The 25,460-nt window shown below is 36.7% G+C and overlaps 1 pseudogene; it reads right to left on the reverse strand.

The window, feature by feature from the left end:
- Positions 1 to 24,691, reverse strand: part of LOC149556729 (AP-1 complex subunit mu-2-like) — a 43,951-nt pseudogene extending 19,260 nt beyond the window's left edge.
- Between the last annotated feature and the right edge of the window lie 769 nt (positions 24,692 to 25,460).

Consider the following 25,460-nt stretch of genomic DNA (forward strand, 5'->3'; position numbering starts at 1 on the left):
ATTCACTATCCTTGAATTCATTCACAGCTTTTATTTGAAGGATATTCACCATATAATGATCATCAATTTATTGTCTTGTCTAAGGGGTCCAAGCACTAATGTCAAAGACCATTTTCTGTTAATAATGGTACAACACTTTTGGTGAAGATACAATATCTGTGATTGTATGAAATGATGCTCTTGGTTACACAAAGTAGACCTACAAACACAGTAAGAATATTATGATGGCCATCAGACAACAAAGAGCAATGAGGTGGCCAAGGGTAGAAACAATGTGTGTTCCATATAAAAGCAGCAATAATATATGTATAAGAGAAAAAATAGTGATCAAACAATGTAAGGAAATAGTAAGTAGATATCCATCCAAATAGCGCTACTGTAATGCAAAAAATAGTGACATCAAAGAGAAAGATACTGGTGAATATACATGCAAAACAGTGATTGAAGTTATGAATAAATTATAAAAAATGAATGTGAATAAAAATGACATGGAAATAGTGAGTAAATAGGAATATTGATATCAGAGGATAGGGAGATCAGAAATAGTAGTCAGAGATTAGTAATATAGCAAAATTGGGTACATTATCTGATTTTTGAAGTTCTTGATTGGAGGGGTTTAGATAATTGGCCTATTAAGTTTTATGCTACTCAAGTTGTACTTCCTAAGAATCCTCCTTTTAAATTCCAACCAATGTGGCTTCATTTCATGGCTTCGTGGTTTTGAGGTGGAGGCCTACCATCTGAGCATATGATAGAAGTAAGAAATTGCAATATGTTTAAATGGCATATCAAGAAATGGTCATGTATTGGTAATATTTATGCTAGGAAGAGGTAGGCACAAGATCGTGTGTTGTCACTTACAAAAATTCAAGATCTTGTCTTTTCATAGGATTTGAGTAGAGAGGAGTCTCAAGTTGTTTGAGAACTTAATTAAGTAATGCGAACTATTTTTAGGAAGTAGAAGGTAAGGGTTGATTGGCTTTAGGAAGGAGATACGAATATAGTCTTTTTCTATAATTATGTGCAAATTTATAGTTAAAATAGGATTTATATATCTACTTTGGTTAATTTAGATGGAATTTATCTGATCTTTTCATATGTTTTGTCTCGGAAAAATCTATGTGGTACTATTTAGAAGATTCATCCCTACTAAGGATGAGGGGAATGATGCAGAGATGGGCAATGGCTCTTTATCAACTATTAGGTAGTCTTGCCAAAAGATCAAATTGCAATCCAAATTGACAATGTTCCTTAGGGCTACTAATGACTCACATATACAAATACAAGGACTCAACTTCACGAGGGTTCTACTATGGTTTCCAAGGTCCTCAAACACCTAACCCAACCCAAAAAGTTCACTCACCAAGTTAATGGTTATAAAGATTAATTTGAGCTTGTAAACATTGTTTCAGGTTTACAATGTTTTGTTCTCTAAATAAATAAACCCTCTATGATCAGGCAGTTGGAGCAGGAAAAAATCAAATGCGTGGAGTGTATTTGCAACATTCATGTTTAATACTATTGGCTGCATCAGTGCTCTTGAGTTCTATTTACATGTTTACAACTCCAATCCTAAAGCTACTATGGCAGGAGGATAATGTAGCAAATCTATTAGGAGAATATGTACTTTGGATGCTACCAAAATTGTCTACCTATGCATTAGGTTTCCCAATGCAAAAGTTTCTTCAAGCACAGAGAAAAGTCATGGTAATGGCTTGGATTGCCTTGGCGGTGTTGATGTTTCATGCATTTCTGAGCTGGTTATTAATCTTCCAAGTGGGTTTAGGGTTAGCTAGAGTAGCTATTACATCAAAAATATCATGGTATATTATCAATATTAGTTAGCTTTTGTATATAGTTTACTTTTTCCAAGAGGCTTGGAAAGGGTTCCCCTGGCTTTCTTTTCATGATCTATGGGCTTTTCTTCGAATTTTAGTGGCTTTGAGTGTCATGCTATATTTAGTAGCGCAATCACTCTTTCTATTTTGTGTTCTAAACTCAATTTTTGGTATAAACCCTAATTAGGATATGCAATGATGGGTAATTTTAAAAATGCAACAATTCAGGTTTGATGCGCTATCTATTTGGTAAGGAACTCCTCCACAAGTTTGTTTCAAGAATCCAACTTTTTCCTCAAATGCAACTTATCTAGTAGCAATGGACTCAGATCTGGGTATTTCATAGGTGAAAATGTTTGTTACCAAATTGAGCGTCTCATGGTGTATATGGTTGTTTAAACCTATAATAAGTTACAACAAGTAGTTAAATGTTCTCCTTTTGATAGTTCACTATGTTCTATTTACAACATGATTTTGAATGGATGGAAAACCATGATCTTCATTAGTTTCAATGTTGGAATTATGTATGAATTATTCTTATAGTATATATTATGTGATGAGTGTTAGGTCATTGGGCATCAATAATTACACTGAATTCACCTGACCAATCAATCAAAATATGTTACTGGTAGTGTTGTATACTCAGAACCTATGTGTATGAATGCAACTAATTTATCATTTAGCAATAAAACTAATTTATCATTTAGCAATAAAACTTCCACCCACACAAATTGCTAAGTTGTGGACATTTCTTACCTGCAGAGCCTGATAATATACCCTTCTCCAAATGAATATAACGCAAAATGCTGGTGCATGTACCCTTCTCCAAATGCATATAACATACGTGATGGCCTCTAGTTTTGTAGGTAAGTTTGAGGGTTTTTGAATGCAGAAGAAGTTGGAATGAAATCCATGACCTAATTTAGTGCCAATTAAGTTTTATTTGGGTTTTGGAGATTGTGAATGCAGATGAAGATGAGGATGAGCCAGCACAGCTCTCCCTTTCTCAAAGTTTGCAGAGAGATGTTTCCCCTTTTGTTCTTTCTAATTATAATTCTCCCTTCAGTCTTATGTGATTACCGATGGTCTATCTACAACAATGCCTCAACTTTCATGGAGGGGAGTGCATACTCCACAAACTTGGATCGAGTAACTGCCGATTTGTCTCGCAATGCACCTCAAAGTTCAAGTTTTCAATGTTTGAAATGACATAATGCGACTTGATATGTTGTAGAAGAAAACTCGCCAAATGACCAATGCAGGCTTTTTTTTTCAATTATAGCTCGATGACATTGCAATTGCGACACCTGCGTTGCTTGATGTCACAATTGCGATGTAGTTAGGCTATAATTGAAAAAAAAAAAAAAAGGCAAAAAAAATAACATTTTCCCACCATCGCAAATTGGTGTCGCAAATTGACCCCTAATGTATTAGTGGCTTATGGTACAAACTTGGAGGAAATCTAGACCTAAAGGTATTGACCGATGTTGATTGGGCAGGAAATCTTGATGATAGAAAAAGCACAAGTGGTGGAGCTTTCTTTCTTGGTAAAAGATTGGTATCTTGGACAAGCAAGAAGCAAAATTGCACATCCCAATCTATAACAAAAGCAAAGTATGCAGCAGTAGTAGTGAATTGTTCTAACATTGTTTGGTTTATAGAATTGCTGGAAGGAATGAAGGTTGAAATCAAAGAGCCAGTAGTCATGTTTTGTGATAACACCAGCACAATTAACATATCAAAGAACCCAGTGATGCACTCCAAAACTAAGCACATTGCTATAAAATATCATTTTGTTAGAGAACTGATGTAGGACAAAGAAATCAAATTGGAATATGTCCACAAAAAAGAGCAAATTGTAGACATATTCACCAAGCCATTACCTAAGGATGCATTCTTGCATCTAAGAGGTAAGGTAGGGGTCATTCCCCTATCTGAAGCTCATTAAATCAAGTCTTAGTGATGCATCAACAGGAACCAAGTTGAAGAGCAATCAGTTGATGCAACATAGTCAAGATAATATTGCATATGAATCAGTACTCAAGGTATATTGATACTAATTTGGTATGTTTTGTCTTTTTGCACGTGTTTTCAAAGAGGGAGAAGATTACTGTCATATCTTTCTAAAATTTGTTTTTGTCATTTCAAGAGGGAGAAGTTATGTAATTCCTTGATAGAGGGAGATTACTGCATGAAAGAAGAAGTTCTTGTGTAAAATCAAAGAGGGAGAAATATTATGTCAAAAGAATCTTGTTCTCAGATTTCATTTTGCTATGACATGTTGTGTTGCCATCAATGCCAAAGAGAGAGATTGTTGGACATAATTGTCTAATTGTGTGTTGTCTTTGATATCACACAAATATCATATCAATTGTTAGTTAATTCTTACAAATCTCACTTGGTCAACAAGATAGTTTTCCTTGTCTACCAAGCATTCCTAAAGTTTACTCTGTGAAGACAATGTCTATCGAGCTCACTCGGGCATCAAAGGAAATTATGGCAAAAACAGTGTTAACTGAGTTCACATGGTTGACAAAGGAAAGTTGGATAGAGTTAGTATTCACCGAGTTCACTCGATTGGCAAAGGATTTTTGCAAGTTCATAGTGCTAACTAAGCTTGTGTTGGTTAACACAGGAAATTGTCTCAGCAGTGTTTACCAAGTAGGGTCAGTAATGAAGGGTTTTGTTATTTTGGCATATAAAGCTTAACTATTTCAAGTATTGATTCTAGCTGACTATGGTAATGATTATTGGTGATTGTAATTTGAATTTGGGCCGACGTGACAATCTAGAAGGTATAAATAAAAGGTCAAGTTGGGATTTTCAAGTGTGTTGATTGAATTGAAAAAGGAAAGAGAGGGAGCAAACTTGAAGGATGAGCAAGTATCCTTGTGGAGTAGAAAAGTAATATTTGATCAAGAAGGATTAAAGTATAAGAAAAATAGAGATCTGGATTCAACAATTCAATTACATCACAATCAGGTCATTTCATTGTTACTTTCTAACCATTGTAGTAGTGATCTAAAATCTCTTAACAAAGTTGGTTTAATAGCCAGTTGTAAATCCTCTAACAAGGTGGAAATTCCATTGAATTGTTTTAAGACCTCTTGCAAGGACACTCGTAATAGGGTGATTAAATCCTCTAACAAGGTCACACCTAACAATGTGTTTTGTAACCTTTAACTGGGTTGGCTCCTAATAGGGCTCACTTTAGAAGAGTGAAAAATAGTAACTAATTACATTGGTGGTTTTTCTCAAATTGGGTTTCCACGTTAAGTTCTGATGTCTCATGTGTTCATGTTATTTCTCTTATGCTTTCAAATTAATTATAGTTAATGTGTTAAGATCTGCTAAAAGTAATTCACACTCTACATTTACCGAGTTACAACATCTTCTGTGTGTTTACCGAGTAACAACAATAATCAGTTTTCTCAATATAAAATTTATTATTGACATCCAAGGGATATGAGATTTATTTTAGTGGTAGTTGATTCACCACCCCCCCCCCTCCCCCCCCGCAACTCCCCCTCTTAGTTACTCCTTTTATATTTCCAGCAGATACATGCATTACAGATAAAGGATCTTGAACTAATGAGACTTAGGATAATTTTTTTAATTTCTAAAACCATTAGATTTAAAGAAATTTATTAAGATTTAGATGAGCCCTTATAAACTTGGTTGAACTAGGTGTTTGATGTGGTGGAGCCTAACTTTGTCAATCTAAGAATTTTTTGAAGGTGTTTATAAACATCATAAACTTTTTAATTTCTTTAGATGCTATAGATCTAAACAATTTTTTTTTCAAACTTAACATTTTATCAAGGATTAAATGAATGATACTTGGGATTAGCCTTTAGCATTTATAAAACCATTTAAATTTAAATTAATTCATTAGGTGTTGGGCATACATTTTAAAATAATGATGAATCAATTCTACATATTATCAATATTATTCCTCTACCATCCATATTAAATATTTATACCTAATTCTTTCATTTAACTATCAACTTTCATACTCTATTTATCTAAATAAATCATACTTATTTTGTTCTAGATTGCAAGAATTAGGAAACTTCTAGAAAAACTTGGTTGAGGTATGGTTTTTACATAAGAGAACTTCACACTAGAAATGTAGGAAAACTTTGAAGATATTTAAAAACATCATAGACCTTTGAAATGATTTAGATATTAGAGACCTAACCAAGCATGTTTTGAAACTTTACATTTTATCAATTTAGATATATGTTTTAGATACTATTGTGGACACCACAATAATACTTTTGTTGGGTGGTCATTTTGTACGAGGTCAACGACAGGAATCCATTGCACAATTCCTCTCCTGAAAAGCTAATCTTTTGGGGATCAAGTCCAAGGTTCAGTATTTGTCTTGCAACGTACCAAAATTCACACAGTTGAAGATAAATGTGATTATTCATGAGGAGGCCTTTGCTAGTTCTATTATGATCTCAGAATGAAGTAAATCTATTTGTTGTCTCAAAATCACACACAAAAGAACAATATTTTTGTATTTTCTGCTTTTTTAATGAGTGCAATTCTAACAATGCAACTAAAATGAGTTCCTATTCTAACAAAGGGTTAGCAAAGTAAATAATGAAATTGGAAAGAAAATAACATAAAATTGAAATAACTTGAAATTGAAATCCTAAATGGACATAAGCTATAGAAAACAACAAGTTGCGAGTTAAACTTTTGAAGAAATCGGTAGAAAACCAATGAAGACAGGAGCAACGCTTCCTAGAATCCACTAATGCAATCATCGATGGGAAATTTCAGTAACCGAATGATATTTCACTCTTCATCAAATCGCAAGGCCGCAAAAAGTGCGCTCTATAAGGAGGGCCCCTTTTGACCTCCAGAATGGAAGAAAATTTGTTAAAGTTTCAGAATTTTGCACTTCTATAATAATTTGTGCTTCACCAAAAGTTTACAAAATTGCCTAAGTTTTTTGGTAAATTCAAGTCTACAGCTCCACAGGTACATAGGTCCATAGCTACATAGGTTTGCAGATCTGCAACTTTGCAGGTGCACAACACTCTGTGGTGCACAAAATTCAAAGAGCTAAGAAAGTGTACTTCTACAGAGGTGCACTTTTTTCAAGATTGATGCAAGTTGGAGGATATTGATCCAAAATCCCCATTTTAGTGAGCATTAAGATCTATGCCAAGTGCACACAAGTTTCTTGAGCTCACCCACTTTCGTAAACCATGTAGTGACAAGGGAACATCCTGAGTTCAACCACTTCCATTTGAACTTTCATCATCTTCTTCAACTCCACCTCCACTTCAACCACCTAGTGGACCACCACATATTTTGATAGTTACTCTTCAACAACCACCGTTAGGTCCACCAAACCCTCTAATGGCCTTTTTCACAAATGCCATAGATTCACCAATAAACTTGAGAGGTGCAATCCATGACCTCCCCAAGAATCTCGAGAAGTTTTGCCCAAGATTCATCTATGGTGAGACTTGAACTATTGAAGATCATGTCAAGGTATTCAAGGAAATTTGCAATCACAAGCAAGTTGCTAATGAGGACCTGGTTCTTCATTTATTTCCCTACTCTTTGGGGGAAATTTCCTTCAATTGGTACATTAACTTGCCACCTAGATGCATTAGAGATTGGGACACATTCAAAAAATTGTTCTTGGAACAATTCAAAACATTCATCAACCCAGCTGTGATACATCAACAATTCATATCAATCAAAAGGAACCTTGTTGAGATTGTTTCCTACTTCAACCATCACTTTCATATGGCCTACTGCAAGCTAAAAATGCCATACACCATATTGGTTGAACCTGCTATTCAGATTTATCTGAATGCTATGGAGCATCTTACTGTGATCTTTTTGAGAAGACTTCCTATAGCAAATATTAACACATTGGATAAAGTCTTTGTAGAAGTGATCATGTTCACGAAGCAAGCCAAACCTAATGGAGGAGGAATGATGCTTCCAATGCAAGCAGTCCCTACAATACCAACATACCCAGTGGGAGCACCTACGATGCCTAGCTAATTCATACCTATGAATCCAATTCCATTACAACAAGCACCCACTCCAAAAAATCAAGTGATAACATATCTAGGGTATGAGCCTCCAAAAATAGCTTTCTTTGAACAAAAGGCCACAGTTCCTGTGGAAATAGACAATAACCTCATTTCAGAAGTTGGTCAAATTAAGAAGACTATGTTACAGATGAACAATGAATTAACATGTGTTAGATTGTCACAAGGACAAAATCACAACTTCCAAAGAAACAATGCTGACCCCTACAACAACAATTTTGGTTAGAATTACAACAGGAACTTCAATAACAACAATAACAACAACAATGAAGGAAACAACAACGGAGGAAACAACTTCAATCCTCCTAATCACAACAATGACTTCCAAAAATAGAACTGACAATGGAACACCTATCCAAACAATGGGAACATTCCTGCTGATAACAACAACAACAATGTTCAATATGCTGATATCAATCAGTATAATGATAGCCAAAATATGCTTAAGAATGATGGTTTGTACCATAATGATAAGGAGATGAATCAAATTTCACAAGTGAATGAAAATCCTCCTCTTATACAATTCAATGCTATGCTATTGGAATCCTACAATTCTACACAAAATACACAAGTGGAACAACCAGCAAGTGAGGAATTCTCATTCCCATTTAGTCAAGAACCTTATATTCAGCATGATGAGATGTTTGCTTTTTGCAATGACAATCGAAATACATACAAACTTAGAAATAGAAAAGAACCCTTGATGGATGGGATTCCTCCAAGTTTACAACCAACTCTAGCTGATCCAAGAGCAAGTAACAATCTACCACCAGTAAGACCAGCATACGAAGGACAACATAATTAGAATCAAGTGAATGTACCAACTATACTGAAGAATCCTGCTTGGTCCACTGAAAAGTACAATGCAGTAGAGGATTTGAAAACAAGTAAAGCCAATATGTCCATATTTGACAAGTTACAAAATTGTCCACAACAATGAGAAGCCCTCATGAAGATATTGGATCATACAAAGGTTTCCCATAATACGAATACTATTCCTCAAAAGATAGTATCTCAACAAGTAAATGTTGCACAAGCGATGCCCACTATGTTCAAAGACAAAGTTGAGGTACCCCTATTTTTGCTTAGCGTTAGGATATATGGGAAGAATCTTCATAATTGCCTCATTGATTTAGGAGCTTCATGTAATGTAATGCCATTATCAATAGCTCAAAGCTAGGAGTTAGTCCTCAACCCTCCAACCGAGTGGTGAGACAGTTGGATAAAATAGAGGTAAAAGTCATTGGTGTATTGAAAGATGTACGGATAAAATTAACAGTTGACCCTTGGATTCATGATGTTATTGATATACATGTGGTTGATATCCCAAAAACATATGGGTTACTTTTAAGCAGACAATGGAAAAAATGTCTAAGAGTATGGTTTTCTATGAACTTCACTCAATTGCAGTTGCCATGGAAAGGATTGAACAATCAAATAAAGATAGAGGCTGAGCCCAAATTGAAAACAATAATTACAGGTTACAATGCCCTGAATGAGATAGCATTCTTACAATTATATTTGGGTTCATATAAAGTGATGGTATTGGATATGGTTCCAAATAGTACATCCCAAGATCAGAATGAAGAACCCAAGGTACCAGTACCCAAAAGTGAAATTGTGACACAGTTCATAGACAATATGGTGACTAATTTACAATGTTTAGGAGAGGAAGTTGATCCCAGCATCCTCCTCCTTCTAGGATTTTGTCGGTTACATAAAGTTAGTCACTCATAATTTGAATGTTCATCATGTCAAGAAGTAGTTGTAAAGGTACTGACACATATTGGAAAACAAGGATAAAAACACCTCAACAGATGAATTCATAGAAAGTCAAAATTCACTAAACTCATCCCACCTTGTTGAAAAGATCAAAGAGGAAAGTGAAGATTTGAATGTGTCATAAAGTGATACCTCTTTAGATGGTGGAGGTTTGTCTTCTCCTCCTCCAGGGATGATTAAATTCCAAAGGAGAAGATGATATGTGAAAGGTAAAGGATGGACTTCAATAGTCATTCATCCTGAACCTAAAGTTGAGGAAATCAAAGAGCTAATAGGGGAGATTCAAGATAAACAAGAAAAACATACACTTCCTCTATCTACAGATTATGAGGGGGACACCAAGAAAGTTACAATGGGTTCCTAAGAAACAGTCATTCAAGGCTCAAGTGAAAGAGAAGTTAAGGACGAATAAGCATAAAGTTAGAAAACCCAAGGAAAATGCAATTTGGACACTCCACTTCGATGGTTCCAAGTGCAAGATGGGAGCCAGTGCAGGTATCAAATTGGTCAACCCAAAAGGTAGGTATTTCTATGCAACATATCGGTTATAGTTTAGATGTACTAACAATGCTGCAGAATATGCAGCATTAATTCAAGGACTTCTCTTTGCACTGGAGAAAGGATTCATAGCTCTTAAAATCAAAGGAGACTCTCAATTGGTTATATGACAAGTAAAATCCATATACTCTTGCAATGACAAAAGATTACTTGCTTACAGAAAAAGGGTATGGGATATATTGGATGACTTTGAAGCTTTACACATCAAATCCATCCCTGAGAAGAAAGAACATGGTAGTAGATGCTCTCACCATTTCAGTAAGTGCTTTGCAACTAGTTGAAAGAACCAAGTTAAAAAGATTTTTAGTAGAATTGGTCACTATACCATCCATTCTAGATAGTATCACAAACTTTCAGGTCTTTCAAGATGATCAACATATACTTGAGTTTATCATGTGCAGTCGCCATTTTGAGGGACAAGAAATTGATGATACACTAGATAATAGACCTGAAGATGATGGGCTTGAAGATGAAGATGGGATTCTGAATTTAAAAACTAACACTATTCTAAAGGGAATGGTTGAACTTGAATGTATCTTTGATTGTGACGAATCAACACTCAATAGAAGGGAAACTCAAGAAAAGGGAATCAAAGAATGTGACTCATACAATTTGGGCACTAATGAAGAATGAAGAATGGAATAGATAGGAAAAGCGTGCAACTTACAAGACAGGGAAGATATGCTTAAATTACTCACCAAGTATAAAGATGTCATTTCTTGGAGCTATGAAGAATTAAAGACTTATGATCCTAAGATTATCATGCATGATATCCCACTGAAGCTCAATGCCAAACCATTCCGACAAAGACAAAGGCTAGTAAATCCTCTCATTGAGCCACTGATCATAAAATAAGTAAAGAAGTTATTGGATGCTAAGATCATATTTCCTATCCACCATTCCACATGGGTGGCAAATTTGGTTCCTGTGCAGAAGAAGACTGGAGAGATACATCTTTGTGTTGTTTTTTGCAACTTGAACCTAGTAGCCCAGAAAGATAATTATCCTCTACCCTCACTTGATGAGCTCCTACAAATTGCAAATGGTTCAAAAATGATGTCATTCCTAGATACATATTTAGGATATAATCAGGTGATGGTTGATGAAGAAGATAGGCTAAAGATGGCTTTCACAACGAAGTGGGGAACTTTTTCCTACAGAAGGATGCCCTTTGGACTAATTAACACAGGAGCTACATTTCAATGAGCGATGGATGAAACTTTCAAAGGATTGATTAACAAGTGTATAGTTATCTACATGGATGACTTGACTATCTTTTCGAAAGATCGAATTGCCCACATTGCTGATCTAAGATAGGTATTCAGTAGATGTCATAAATACGGCATATCTCTCAATCCCAAGAAATGTTCATTTGGCATTACTAAAGGAAAGCTACTTGGAAATGTCATTTATGAAGCCAAAATCTCCATTGATCCAGATAGAGTTTAGTCTATTTTGAAATTAGCACCCCCACACAGTCAGAAGGAATTGAAGTCTTTCTTTGGAAAGATAAACTTTGTGCAAAAATTCATAAGTGGATTTGTAGAGATAGTTCATCCCCTTAATGATTTACTCAAAAGGGGGGCTAAGACAGAATGGGTTCCAAAGATAAAGAAATCATTTGAGGGTATCAAGGTTTCCATTTCTACGGCCTTGATCCTAGTGAGTCCTGATTACAAGTTACCTTTTAAGATCTACTCCTTTGCTTTCGAACACTCTTGTGCAGGGATCTTGACACAAAAAAGGGAAAATTAAGATGAAAGACCAATTGCTTTTATGAGTTGTCCTTTGAAGAATGCAAAGTTGAATTATTCAAACCTTGATAAACAATCCTTTGTGTTAATTAAGGTAGTAAAGAAGTTCCGTCATTACATATTGAGAAGTAAGGTGTATGCAATTGTACTTGATCCGGTACTAAAGATGCTCTTGATGTAGAATGAACTCGATGAAAGAAGGGGAAAATGGATGGCCATACTTCAAGATTTTGACCTCAAAATTCAACCTATGCGATTAGTCAGAGGATAGGGGTTGTCAAAAATATAGCTTATAACTAGGATGGAAATTAAAAGGAGTTCAAGTTTGATGATGAAACAAATGAGGATTATCAGAAGAATATGGTTGTATCGCAAGTTGATGTTAATTAGGGAGTGGTAACAAATGTTTGGTATCAAGACATTGTTTATTATCTCCTACAAGACCAATGCCCAAAGTGGATGAACAATTCATAATGTATGGGACTTAAAGTGTGAATCTTATATGTTGCATGATAACAAGTTGTACAAGAGAAATTATGAAGGGATTTATTTGAAGTGTTTAGGCTGTGAGGAAACAAAAGAAGTCTTGGAACACTTTCATGATAAGTATGGTACAGGACATGGTTCGGCAGAAGCAACTACCCACATGATTCTAAGATCGGGTTTTTTTGGCCCTCGATATTTAAAGACACTTTCGAGCATGTACACTCTTTCCATATCTATCAAAGCAGTGCCAACATAGAAAGGAATCTGGCAATGCCCTTATAGCCTGTGTATGAGATATGCCCCTTCACAAGGTGGGGGTTGGATTTCATTGGTCTGGTCAACCCACCATCATCAATTGGAAATGCATTTATTCTCATAGCTATTGATTACTGTACGCAATGGACGAAGGCAAAAACATTCAAAAATTGCACTACTAAGGTGGTGACAGACTTTTTGGAAGAACACATTGTAACTAGATTTGAAATGCCATTCACTCTTGTGTGCGATAATGGATCTGCATTTGCATCCGCATTCTTGATCCAATGGGAATTTGAAAATAAGGTCATTGTTAAGTTCTCTTCAAATTACTACCCACAAGGAAATGGGTTAGTAGAATCTACAAACAAGAACTTGATCATAGTAATAAGATGATTGTTGAAGAAGAATCCTAAGGATTGGCATACACAACTAAAATACGCCCCATGGATAGATCGAGTGACAGTCAAAAATGCCTTGGGTACTTCTCCATATTTGCTTGTTTACAAATAAGAACCAGTGTTCCCACTTAATCTCAAAATTTTAGTTTTAAAATTCATGATTGGGTATGCTGAAGATGCTGACAGAGTGCAAATCATATTGATGAATCTCTTAGAAATGGACAAGAAATAGACAGCTGCATTGGAGCATATGGCTAAACGTCAAGCTATTGTAAAAAGATGGTTCGACAAGAGAGCCATAATCAAATCATTCAGGATTTCTAACCTTGTTCTACTTTGATATAAGGTGAAAGAAAAGCTAGGTAGCCATACCAAGTTTCAACGCTTGTGGGCAAGCCCTTATCAAATCGTGAAAATTATGGGAGAAAATAGTTTTAGGCTCAGTTCCTTATAGGGGGAATTTCTTCCCTTACCCATAAATGGGTAGTTTTTGAAGCATTATTTTGAAGCCTAAAAAATGAAAACCAAAAAAAAAATTAGTTAGATTTTATTTCCTCATTCAGCTTAGATTTTCATTCTGGCAAGTGTGTTTATTTCTGCAAGTGTGCTTGCTTTCATGTTGTGTGTTTGCTTTCAGTCATGTGTTTCCTTTCAAAGTTGTGGCAGTCCTGGGGACTAAGGTGTACTTGAGTTTTTTTTTCTCAAAGATTTTACTAATCGCTCTTTGGTTCCAATTTCAGGAAGAGGTATTTCTTTGTCAAAACATTTGGACGATTGTGTGTCTTATACCAACCAAGTAATGGATATTTCTTGTGGAAATAGGAGATTTTCAATCTAGAAATCAAAGGCCTAGACCAAAAAGTTCTCAACACTTTGCAAATTTAAAATTTTGATTGTTTTGGGTGTTGCTGAATTGAAGTCAAAGATGACAAGAGATGATCTAAACTTCAACTGGTTCAAATAGGAGGGGTCTCCTCGAAAAGCTACTAAGATCATTGATTGGTGTAAGAGTTTCTCAGAAGTTCTAAAAGAGGAACACAAGGGGTGTTTACAAGAGATCAAATCCAAGAAATGACACCAATGTCTTGATTACACAGTCTAAGCGTAGTCAAGATACAGAAAACAAAAAAAAATGAAAGGAAATATGGTGTTAAGTCTAAAGGATTCTAAAGATCTGAAATGGCAAAAGATACATTTCAAAACAAAGTATCTTGTATTTAATTTATTGTTTCATCAAAAGTAATGTTTTGAATGACATGAAGCAATTATTCAAATAGCCAGAAATTAAATGTGGCATCCCACCAAGAGCCCTCGAACTGATTCTCTCATCTGGTCAAGCAATTGATTGATAAAAAGCCTTCGTGGAGATTCTGAATGAATGAGCTGGGAGGAGTGGAAGATTGTTTTCGAGTTGTTAGAAAACTTTGATAGATTGCATCTTGAGGCATCAAAGGGAATGAATACACAATGCACACACTGAGTTTGAAGGTTTCAAATTCTAAAATTTTGATTGTAAAGTCATTTAAAAGATGCTTGAGATGTTCAAAGTTTGGTTGGTGTTTGACACACATTGGAGGAATGTTTTCTGATGAAGAAATGTCTTAGTCATTTCTTCCTTTTTTCAGGGCTATTTGTTGTGGTGTCCACAACACACACAGGACCCCCTACTTTTTTTAACTCCCAGACTCACGGTTCAAGAGTCGGGAGAAGAAATTTTATTAGAGTTAAAGTTCTAGGGTCATCAAAATTAGAAAAAATGCTAATTTTTAATTTTTTTTAAATCATGCACTCACCCACACACGCGAGCGAGGTGTGCACCATGCACCAACGTGCACGCCCTGGCATGGTGTGTAGGGAGAGGGGTTATAAAACCCCTTCTCCCCTTCCCCCCCACTTCATTCATAACACTCAGTGGAAAAAAAAAAAAAGCCGACGATCACAGGAAAAAGGTGAGACGATATGCCCTTGGTGCCGCAGGGCCATGGGCGCCAGACCTAGTGATGCACACGGGAGTACCATAAACAAGGCACTACCGCTAGCCATAAAAGAAGTGTCATGCACTTAAACTGCCATGGGCAATAAACAAAGCATCGTGCGCTTAAGCTGTCATAAGCCATAAACAAGGCACCGCCACCGGCTATAAAAGAAGCACCACAAGCAATAAACAAAGCATCGTATGCTTAAGTCACCCCGGGCCATAAACAAGACACCACTGCTAGCCATAAAAGAAGCACCACACACTCAAGCTGTTGCAGGCTATAAACAAGGCATCACCACGAGCAATAAATAAAGTGCCACGCACCAAAAAGTGCCACAGGCCCTCCTCAACTGGTGCCACATGCCTTCTAGCACGTGCGCCCAACATTCTTTTTTTAAAATTTATTTTCTTTTATTTTTTATTTTTAAATTAAGTTAAAAATATATATATATATAATTTTTTTTAAATAAAAAAATATAAAAGTTTAAAAATAAGTATATATATATATATATATATATATATATATATATATATAAAGTAAATAAATGCCTAAAGGGGACTTTTCACTCATGTTTATTTATAAGATTTTACTTTATCTTTGGACTAATAATGTTTTTTCTCACAATGTACAAGTGATTAAATGGAGTCCACATCTAGAGCAGCACCCAAGCCGGTCATGTTCAATTTCCAAGGTGTACCTTCAAAGTCAAGATTCTACGATGATTACGTTGAGATCAGAGATACTGACCTCGAACGCACAAACTTAAGAGAATTCCTAAGAATTTGCAACAAGCCAATAGAGAGGTCAACCATGATGTCTGCATTGATCCATTCCAGATTGGTGAATGCAGCGTTGCATCCACTGACTATACAATCAGCTGAGCTAATCATGACCCTGTCACAACACTTTGTTCCTGATGAAAGAGTATTCAAGAGTGTCACTGGAGAAGTGGTGTTGGATCTACAACCTGAAAACATTGAGAGGGTCTTTCATCTTCCTAGAGAAGACTAGTTCATTCGACTCTCCTATGAAGCAGCTGAAAGATGGTACAGGGAGCATCAGCAAGAGGCCATTGACATTATATAATCCTCGTACCTGATTGAGAAGCCTCCTCAGGGAAGGATAACTGGAAAAGTAGATATGACTCGGGGATACATGAAGGAAGACATTGGATACTCTATCATTCTCTTTAGCAGATTCATGGGCTTACCCACAGTAGGTCATCTCAGCACCTTCATGGCCAATTTCATTGAAACCATCAGTCAGGCAAAGATACCACTAGACTGGGCCACCATACTAAGTGAGAAATTGTGTGAGCAACTGAGGACGATGAAGGATAAGAAGAAATTTTACATGAATTCTTACATGGTGTACCTACTTACAGCAAGGGCAACAAACTATCCTAGTTTGTACAGGAAAGGCAGTATGCAAGATCCCAATGCTTGGCCATACATAGTCTACCCTCAGTTGGTAAAGAAGAAACTCTCAAGGCAGAGCAAAGAGTACATAATTGTGAATGATGTGTTCATCTTTGTGATCATTTGATTCATTGAGGGAGACTATGGGAAGAGGTTATCTGATGAAGCCAAAGCATAAGTCACAACTCTTGGAGCATACTTCATCTAGTTCAAAATGTTCACCTATTTACGGGTAGCTGGTACATCCATCAATCCTAAGAAGCTCCCGAGATACCCAAGTGACAAACTAGTACTATTGGAGATCTCTTGACAAATTGAGTCAGTCTATGAGAAGATAAAGAGGCAATAGAGACCTTGTTGGGCATGGCCATTGGTCATTGGACCATATCAAGTGAAGAGGAAATAGGATATTATGTCCTTTGAGTGGGAGTGGGAGAACTATCCTCTTGAAGAATATAACTCCCCCCGACCATATTTTGACAATGTTGAGAAAGTGGAGAGTCTGGCAGGAAGAGACTTCCATCATGAGGATGTTGTTGAAGATCACTAGATGAATGCCACAAATGACTATGATGTCCGCATTAGGGACTATAGTAGGATGACTTTGTATCTAGCAGAAAAGGCTCTCCAGTTGAACATCCCGGAGGAGATAAAGCAACGAGATTCAAAGAAGTTACTGGATCCCCTGTTCAACACAGACAAAATTGGTGAAAGACCCATTATGAATGTTGACGTTGACAAGGTGGAGCCCGATGATATTAATCATAGAGTGAGGCATGTTATTAGAATGATGAAGGATGGGATCAAGAAACCTTTTCCACTTGATCCAATTCTAGATACATTGATCTTTCATGCACATGCTCACCCAGAAAGGGGTAATGGAAGGAAAGTCACAATTCCTACCTTTTCACTCCAGTCTCCTATCATGCCAGAGACAGTTTACCAGCTTGATCGCCTGGTTGGATATTATCACCCTCCTAAATGGAAGGGAAAGAACAAAAGAAAGAGGACCTCTCCTCAGAGGATTCAGATGGAACAAGTGCCTCCCCAATAGTAGGAATATAGTCCAAAAGGGTCTTAAGATATTGGAGCTACCCAAGTCCAGGATGAACCATAGTTGCCTCCCATTGTGTCTAGACAACCAGAAGAGGGAGAGATTCCAAAAGTCTCCATTCCTCCTACGCAAGATGAACCTACTTCTCCTTCTACCTCCAAGAAACAGAAGAAAAGAATTAAGATTTAGATGAAGAAAAGGCAAAGGATCAGTAGAAGATCATGAGTGCCCAATCCATCTATCCCTAAAAGTATTCCAGAAGGAGATGAAGAGGAAGAAGAAGAAGAATCTAAGGAGGAAGAGGAAGAGGAAGAGAAAGTGTCCCTACAGGGATGGACTCAGCTAGCTAGAGCCACAGAGTTGCAAAGGAGAAAGAGTGCCACGGGTACCTTGCCATCGACTCAAGCAAAACCTTTAGAGCTTTCTTCTTTAGAAGATGAAGTATAGTAGTGGGTAGATGAGCAAAGTGAAGGGAGTGATGATGTTTTCTCAATGTTAGATTTTGATTTCATGCCTATAGGTATAGAGTTGATTAGGGATAAGATCAAGGACACCCCTACAGGTGAACCTTAATAGGAAGACTAGATGTAAATACTACCAGATACATAGGGTCCTGATCTTACTCGCCTCATCTCCACCATGAATTCTACTAGTAGAACAAGGCTCGGTGACTCCTCCACCTCAGAGTTTAGAGGAAGAGCATGTTCAGAAGGAACCACTATTAGAGGAGAGACTAGAACAAAGGGTTATCGATGAAGTGTCAAAGGAAAGAAAATGGTTGAATATTCACAACAACCTTCCCAAGACACCAAGGTTCAAGCTACATGATCCATTAAGACTAAGGCCATAGAAGGGGAGTCCTCACAATAGGATACAACTCCCAGTAGGAGTGACAAAGGGAAGCAAGTTGCAAAACACACTTCTTCATCATCAAAAGTTAGGTCCTCAATAGGACACATCCCTAGATGGATCCGAAAGGAGATAATGAGGAGTACTAAGCCTCAATTTTGTGCTTTAGAAGAAGACATTTGTGACATTGCAGAGATCTTGAACAAACTTGAGTCTCCATCACATGAGGGAGCACCATTGGCATTTGTCACCACTATATGGAACCAGGATTTGTTTGCACAAGTGGCTCTCCCTCTTGAAGGCACATATGCAGAAGGCCTTAGCCTCGAAGACTATGAGTTAAAGGATGTTATGTTGGGAAGGCCTACATGGGATTCATCCCGATAAATGATGACTATGGGAGTCAAAGAGGTCCTCAAGTACATGGAACAAGAGGAGATTGAACTCCATGCGCTTTGAACACTAGTTGAGATCCTAAAGGGATATCTAGCCGAAGTCATTGGTCCTCTTGATCATGAACACCTGGAGCATACTTTGAACACTGTACTTAGAGAAGGGGGAGGTGTGCAACTTGATCCATTTTTGAGAGCTTGTTAAGAGTGGCAAGAAATTTTTGAGGAGAAAGGTGTTACCATTATCATAGGGAATTTGAAGTTACTACATGCTACATAGGAGAATGTGAATAAGATCATAGCAATTTTGAAATAGGACTTCAGTATCATGGATGAGGTACGTGCCTGGAGTAAGGATTTGCAAACTCTATAAGCCATAAAGGGCCAAATATATCGGGTTTTGATTAGTGTATATACTAGGGAAGAATTAGACATGATTGATGACTGGATAGAGAAAATAGTGGATAGCAAAAAAGTAATGGAAACATTACACGAGGAGATCCATCGACTCAAGGACCAAGCTCGAGAGCAATTTTTGGAAGTAGAAAGACACTATAGTGACGCATGCTTGGATATTTTTGAAGATGAGGAATGAGAGAGGTTGTTACTTGTAGAGACAGTGGTGGAGAATTTCAAAAAGATTTTTGTGGAGGCTACTGATGATGAGGACATCTGACAAGCCTTTAGGACAGAAGAAGCATTGTTAGAGTTGGACACCAAACTCAGAGATTTTGTAAAGACTCAAATTGAGGTGGACAACTACAGATAGAAGGTCAAAGATAAATATGAGGCTTTAGATCTTCCAAATGCGACTAAGATAACTAAGTTGATAGAGAAGTTCAAGGGCAAACATCCAAACATAGCTTTGGGATGAAGAAGAACAAAACCCAGATGCCAAAATTTCAATTTTGATACTTGGTAAAAATTTTGAGATTTTGACTTTATCAAGGTCTATGGCTTCACAATTCAGAGGTGCATCAATAGTTAACTGCTTGTTCCAAAAATAGCACTCTTGGTGCATCAAAAACACATTCTGATGACAATTTAACTATGACACACACCTAATGAAGGACCAACTTTTATTTTTGGTAGCTCCTGATGCTTCTACTTCAACTGAACACTCCATCCTACTTTCTCTCTCATGATTTCTTTATTTTTGACATGTATAGGGCTCATGCATCCAATTAATGAATAAAATATGGATGACATCCTTCTAAGCGCCAGATTAATGGTTAGTTTGTATATATTTAGTTTTTTTTAATGTTTTAAAAGCATTTTATTACATGAAGATATCTCTCACTATCAACACAAATTGAGGAGATGATTTCTTATAAATACCCCATTGTAAAATGTAACAAAAGTTGTCATTATTATGCAATAAAATTTATGCTTTTGGTGCTCGCATTTGGAGTGTAATGATTCTTTCCTGAATGTGTCATTATTTTGTGATTTTGTTGATGAGATTGTGATTGAGCCAAAAGTTTATTGCACTGTTTCTAGTTGTGCAATCTTTTAGTTCTGGTGTTTGTTACAAATTTATGAATTTCACTGACATATTGAGCTTGAGAAGAGATCACCAAATTGTGCCTACATAGCCTTTTGTCTCGCATGAGCACACTTTCTGTGGCCTTTCGATTTGATGAAAGGTGAAATATCATATGATTGTTAAAGTTTCTTACCGACGATTGCATCAGTGGATTCTAGGAAGCGTTGCTCTTGTTTTCATTGATTTCTTACCAATTTCTTCGAAAGTTTAACTCATAGCGTGTTGTTTTCTGTAGCTTATGTCTATTTAGGATTTCAATTTCATGTTATTTGCTTTCAGTTTCATTATTTTCTTTGCTAACCCCTTGTTAGAATAGGAACTCATTTTAGTTGCACTATTAGAATTACATTCATTAAAAAACTAGAAAATACAAAAATATTGTTCTTTTGTGTGTGATTTTGAGATAGCAAATAGATTTACTTCATTTTGAGATCATAATAGAACTAGCAAAAGCCTCCTTGTGAAGAATCACATTTATCTTCAACTAAGCAGATTTTGGTACGTCACAAGACAAATACTAAACCTTGGAGTTGATCCCAAAAGATTAGCTTTTCAAGAGAGGAATTGCACAATGGATTCCTACCATTGACCTCGTGCATAACGACTGCCCAACAGATACCAAGACCAAATCGATGACACTTGTGATTAACCCTTAACATTTATACAATAATTTAGATTTGAAGAAATTCATTAGGTAGTGGACATAATTTATAATAATGGTGTTTTAATTCTACATATTAACAACATTACTTTTCTACCATACATATTAAAGCTATATATCTAACTATTTAACCTATGCCACTTGACATCAACCTTTAACATTTCTACAATCATGTAGATTTTGAGAAACTCGTTAGATAAAGGATTCTTTTGAAATAATGGTGAATCAATTTTACACATATACGCTATCAACATTATTTTTCTATCATCCACATTATAGCTATATATCTAATTGTTTCCAATTATCAGCTTTAAATAATTTTATCTTGTCTCAATTATTCTTTATTGTATTGGATGATAGGAATTAGGTAGTCCATATAAACTTGGTTCAACTAGGGTTTTAATGTAGAAAAAATTGACCCTAGAAATCTAAGAAAAAAATGAAGGTGTTTATAATCTAAATCCTTTTAAATTCTTTTGATGTAGGAGCATCTTGGGTCTTTGAGCAATCTTGCATCAACCAAGAATATTTTTAGCTTTTTGTACTAGTTTGATGTTCACAAAGTAGTCATTGTTGCTTTTATTTTCATGTTATGCACAGTTGTCATTATGTCAAGGACCTATCCTTGATCCTTGTCCTAAGTGCACAAATTTTTATGTTCTATATTTCTTAAGTTATGTGTCATCCTTTGTGTCCTATTTTCTTGATGTTTCCACCTTGTGTAGCGTGTAGTTTAGATTAGCATGGTTTTGATTGATTACATGGTGTCTTGTGTAGTAAGGAGCTGAATCCTAACACATGTGTGGACCTACCTTCATGTGTGCATCATCCCATATTGTCACTTGCATGAATTCCGGTTTACTCTTGCAAGCATGGACCTATATTGTAAATAAATGCTTGACTAGCCAACTTGTGGCTTGGCTGGCTATAAAAGAAGCTTGGTTAGATGTAGGAAAGATAATTCTTAGAGAGTAGGAGATAGAAGATGTGAGATAAGACTTTGTGATTGTATACTTCTTATTTTGTATAAGGTCGTAACCTAGAAGGTCTCACAGTTGGTCATGTTGTAGTTTCTCTATATATGAAGTGAAATAATTATACTTACAAATATGTTGCATCTGGCCTTGTGTTCTTTGTGGTTTTCTTTAATCAATGTATAGATTATGTGTGTAACTTTGAGCAAGGAGTGTTGAATGTTTTGAAGTTGAGTTTATTCCACATTTTTTTGTAGAATTCCTTGTATCTCCTTGTATTAGGTAGTATCAGAGTGAGTTATTTTTTAAGGCTTGGGTCATGGAGAACCTTGTTGACTTTGGTTGTAGGGTGGCAGATATGAAATCTAACCTATAACTTGTAGAAGGTTACAATTTTGCAGGAACTATTGTCAAGATAGTTCATGGTAGAGAAAATGTTGATAATGTTATTATGGACATGTTCAGGTAGATTGCAGTGAGACTTGAAGCTACAGAGACAACACAAAGAAGAGGTGTACATCTTGAAGATGTTAGTGATGATGAAGAGGCAACACCGAATCGTAAACCTGAACCCGAGGTTGAACAAAATTAGGAATGGATTTTCAAATTTTTGTCTAGGCAAAATGCTAGAAATGTTGTTGAAGTTGCTTTCTATGATGGAAGACTTGAGATTAATGTTGTGTCAAATTGGATTGCTGAGATGGTTAAATAGTTTGAGTATGAAGGTAATCCTAATAATAAGAAAGCTAAGATAGTAGTCATAAAGTTGAAAGGTCATGCTTCACTTTGGTGGGATCATTTGCAAATTGGGAGATAGAAAAGAGGAAAAGAAAAGATCAAGACATGGGTGAAGATGATTGGAAAGATGAAGACAAAGTTTTTGATTAGATAAACAGGTTTTACATGGATTCTAAAACCCGAGAGTTAATACAAATCAGGCTAAAAATAAGTGTTAGAAGCCCAGCCACAAAAGAAGCAAGTCTAAAGGCTGAAATAGCACAAGGCCCAGCCAAATAAACAAAGGGAAAACTAAAAAGACAAAATGAAATAGTCAAAAGCCAGCCAAAAAGGAAAATAACAGGAACTACTCCTTGATCTTTCTTTCCAGCTCCTGCATGACCTATGCAACCTTCTGTGCCATCTTGTTCTCCTCGGCCTCCTGCTGGTGAGTCCTGAGATCTTCCTGGTCCAGAGTAGAAAAGGTGATACCAGTGGTATTATCTTCATCGGATCTGGATTTACCCCTATCTTTTCCTTCCACATCCCCCTGCATGCCTCTATCTTTAAGCCACTCAGTTAAAGATAAAATGTTGTTATTGATCGGGTTGAGCAATGAGATCGTCTGGCTCGACAGATTGTGATTATAATTTTTCAAATTATGGATCCCCCTTTCTACCAGGCTATGCCTATCATCATAATATGTCCCTTTCTCTAGGCCCTTAAGATTCCTGGCTCCTTCCATTTGAACCACCTTCTCCTTAACCTCCTCTAGCTCATGAAAAAGCCACTTGATTGACCTGAAATTATCAACCATGTTGTTGCGGGCATTGTTCAAGAGGTTCATCCCAAATTCCATGGCATTATCAGAGATAGCCATTATTGTAGGGTTAATGAGCTCTTCAAGACGCGGTTCCTCTTGATTGTCCACCAGGATCTGGAGGTTCATCACTTCCCTGAAGATACCCATTTTTGAGGTCCTCACATTAAAATTTCTCCATGCTTTCCTCCTATCTTTGGCCAGAACCTCCCCACACTTAGCACCAAAACTATCCTAAGTTTGCTCCTCCAGATGGGCCTGGGGATGGACAGGGGAGAGAGGGATTAGAGAAGAGTCCAGGTCCTTCTGCAACCTCTCATCCTCCGTGCCTATCCTCTTGTGTTTCTTCCCACCCCGAGAATCCATTTTTTTCCTCTTGCCTTTCCTTTTCCTCATATTTAGACTCCATCACCTCCTCTTCATCACAGGTGTCTTGTTCCTCCTTCTCAGTCTTCTTCTGACCATGATCTCTAGGGCTAATTCTTCTAGGGATGATGGGGGAGGGAGACTTCTTTATATTTGGCAAATCTTTTTTACCTGCGAAGGTAAGCCCTCCTTCCTCATAACTAATGCTTTAAATATCATCTAAGTTAGAGGAATAGCTAGAGCTATCGATTTCCTCATTCCCAGCTTGCAACGGGATGTTACTAATCGTCTAAGCCTTGAAGTGCTCATAGATGAGCAGTAACAACCCCTCATGTAGAGTAGGGTTAGTAGAGGGTTTCTTTTTGAAGCTTGAGACCGCCTTGCTCATAGAATTCAATAAATAGAAAGAGAAAGAAAATTTGCTATCATGACAAAAATGATTCAGAAGAACAAAATGGTGGATGCGAACACGATCAAACCTATGGTCAAGAGTAATGTACTCAATGACAATGTGCAGACCTCCAAATCTTCATTATAGACTCTGGATCATAAAACATATAACTTTTTTTTAGGGCATTCAGCTCCTTAGGATTGTCGGCAAAGTCCTTCACAGCATTGGCCGAAAGCTTTTTATCCCTAAAGAACTTAAAGCCCACCATTGGAATCTCAGTTACAGTTGAGATCACCTCCTCCGTTATCAGAAAAGAAATCCCATCCACCTTGACTCTACCATCCTTCCACGAATTGACCATGTTGTCAGTCACATTTTGGTGGTAGCCATGTAGCTTCATGATATACCTTGAAATCTCGCCCTGAACCAACTTCTCCCAAACTTTCTCCTTGCTTCTCCATTTCTCCATTTTTCCCATCGGTTCTTTTCTGCACTTTTCTCCCACCATTTTGGTACTTTTCTCTCCCACAATTCTCATAAGCACAGCTCTCTGAAACCTCACCACTTGATAGGGTTCTTCGTGTTTTTGAGGGCAGTTGAAGAAATAGTTCTTTTCTTTGCTCATATTACGAATGCAACAAAAGACCCATAAAGCATGCCGAATAATATGTAATAATTCCCACGTCTTGCATTTACCAATGCCGCCTTTATGAGTTGTACCCTTTCCCCATAAGCCTTTCCTATTCATAATAGCAGTTTGATCTCCTCCATACTCCCTTTGATCTTATCCAGCTCCATCAGACTCTTGACATTCACCGAAAAACTCTTTCCCGGTTGCTAGGTCATTTTTTGGTCGGATTGGACACCATTATTTGCAAACCAATTTGCCATCGGGTTTGCTTCCCGAAAAGCATGAGTGACATGGACTCTTTCAAATTTAGCAAGAGTCTCACATGTCTCATTAATAAGATTTGCAATCGACCAAGAATAATGAGATTTTCCATTTAAACTTTTACTAATATTATTCGAGTCCACTTCAAGCCATAAATTGGTAACTCCAACTTCAAAAGCCAGTTTCACCACATGACAAGCCGCACTTGCTTCCGCGAAGTGATTAGTTTGGAATCCAA

This window comes from Cupressus sempervirens, chromosome 5 (assembly GCF_028749045.1).
Source record: "Cupressus sempervirens isolate cs-2001-9-10 chromosome 5, ASM2874904v1, whole genome shotgun sequence".
Lineage (NCBI taxonomy): Eukaryota > Viridiplantae > Streptophyta > Pinopsida > Cupressales > Cupressaceae > Cupressus > Cupressus sempervirens.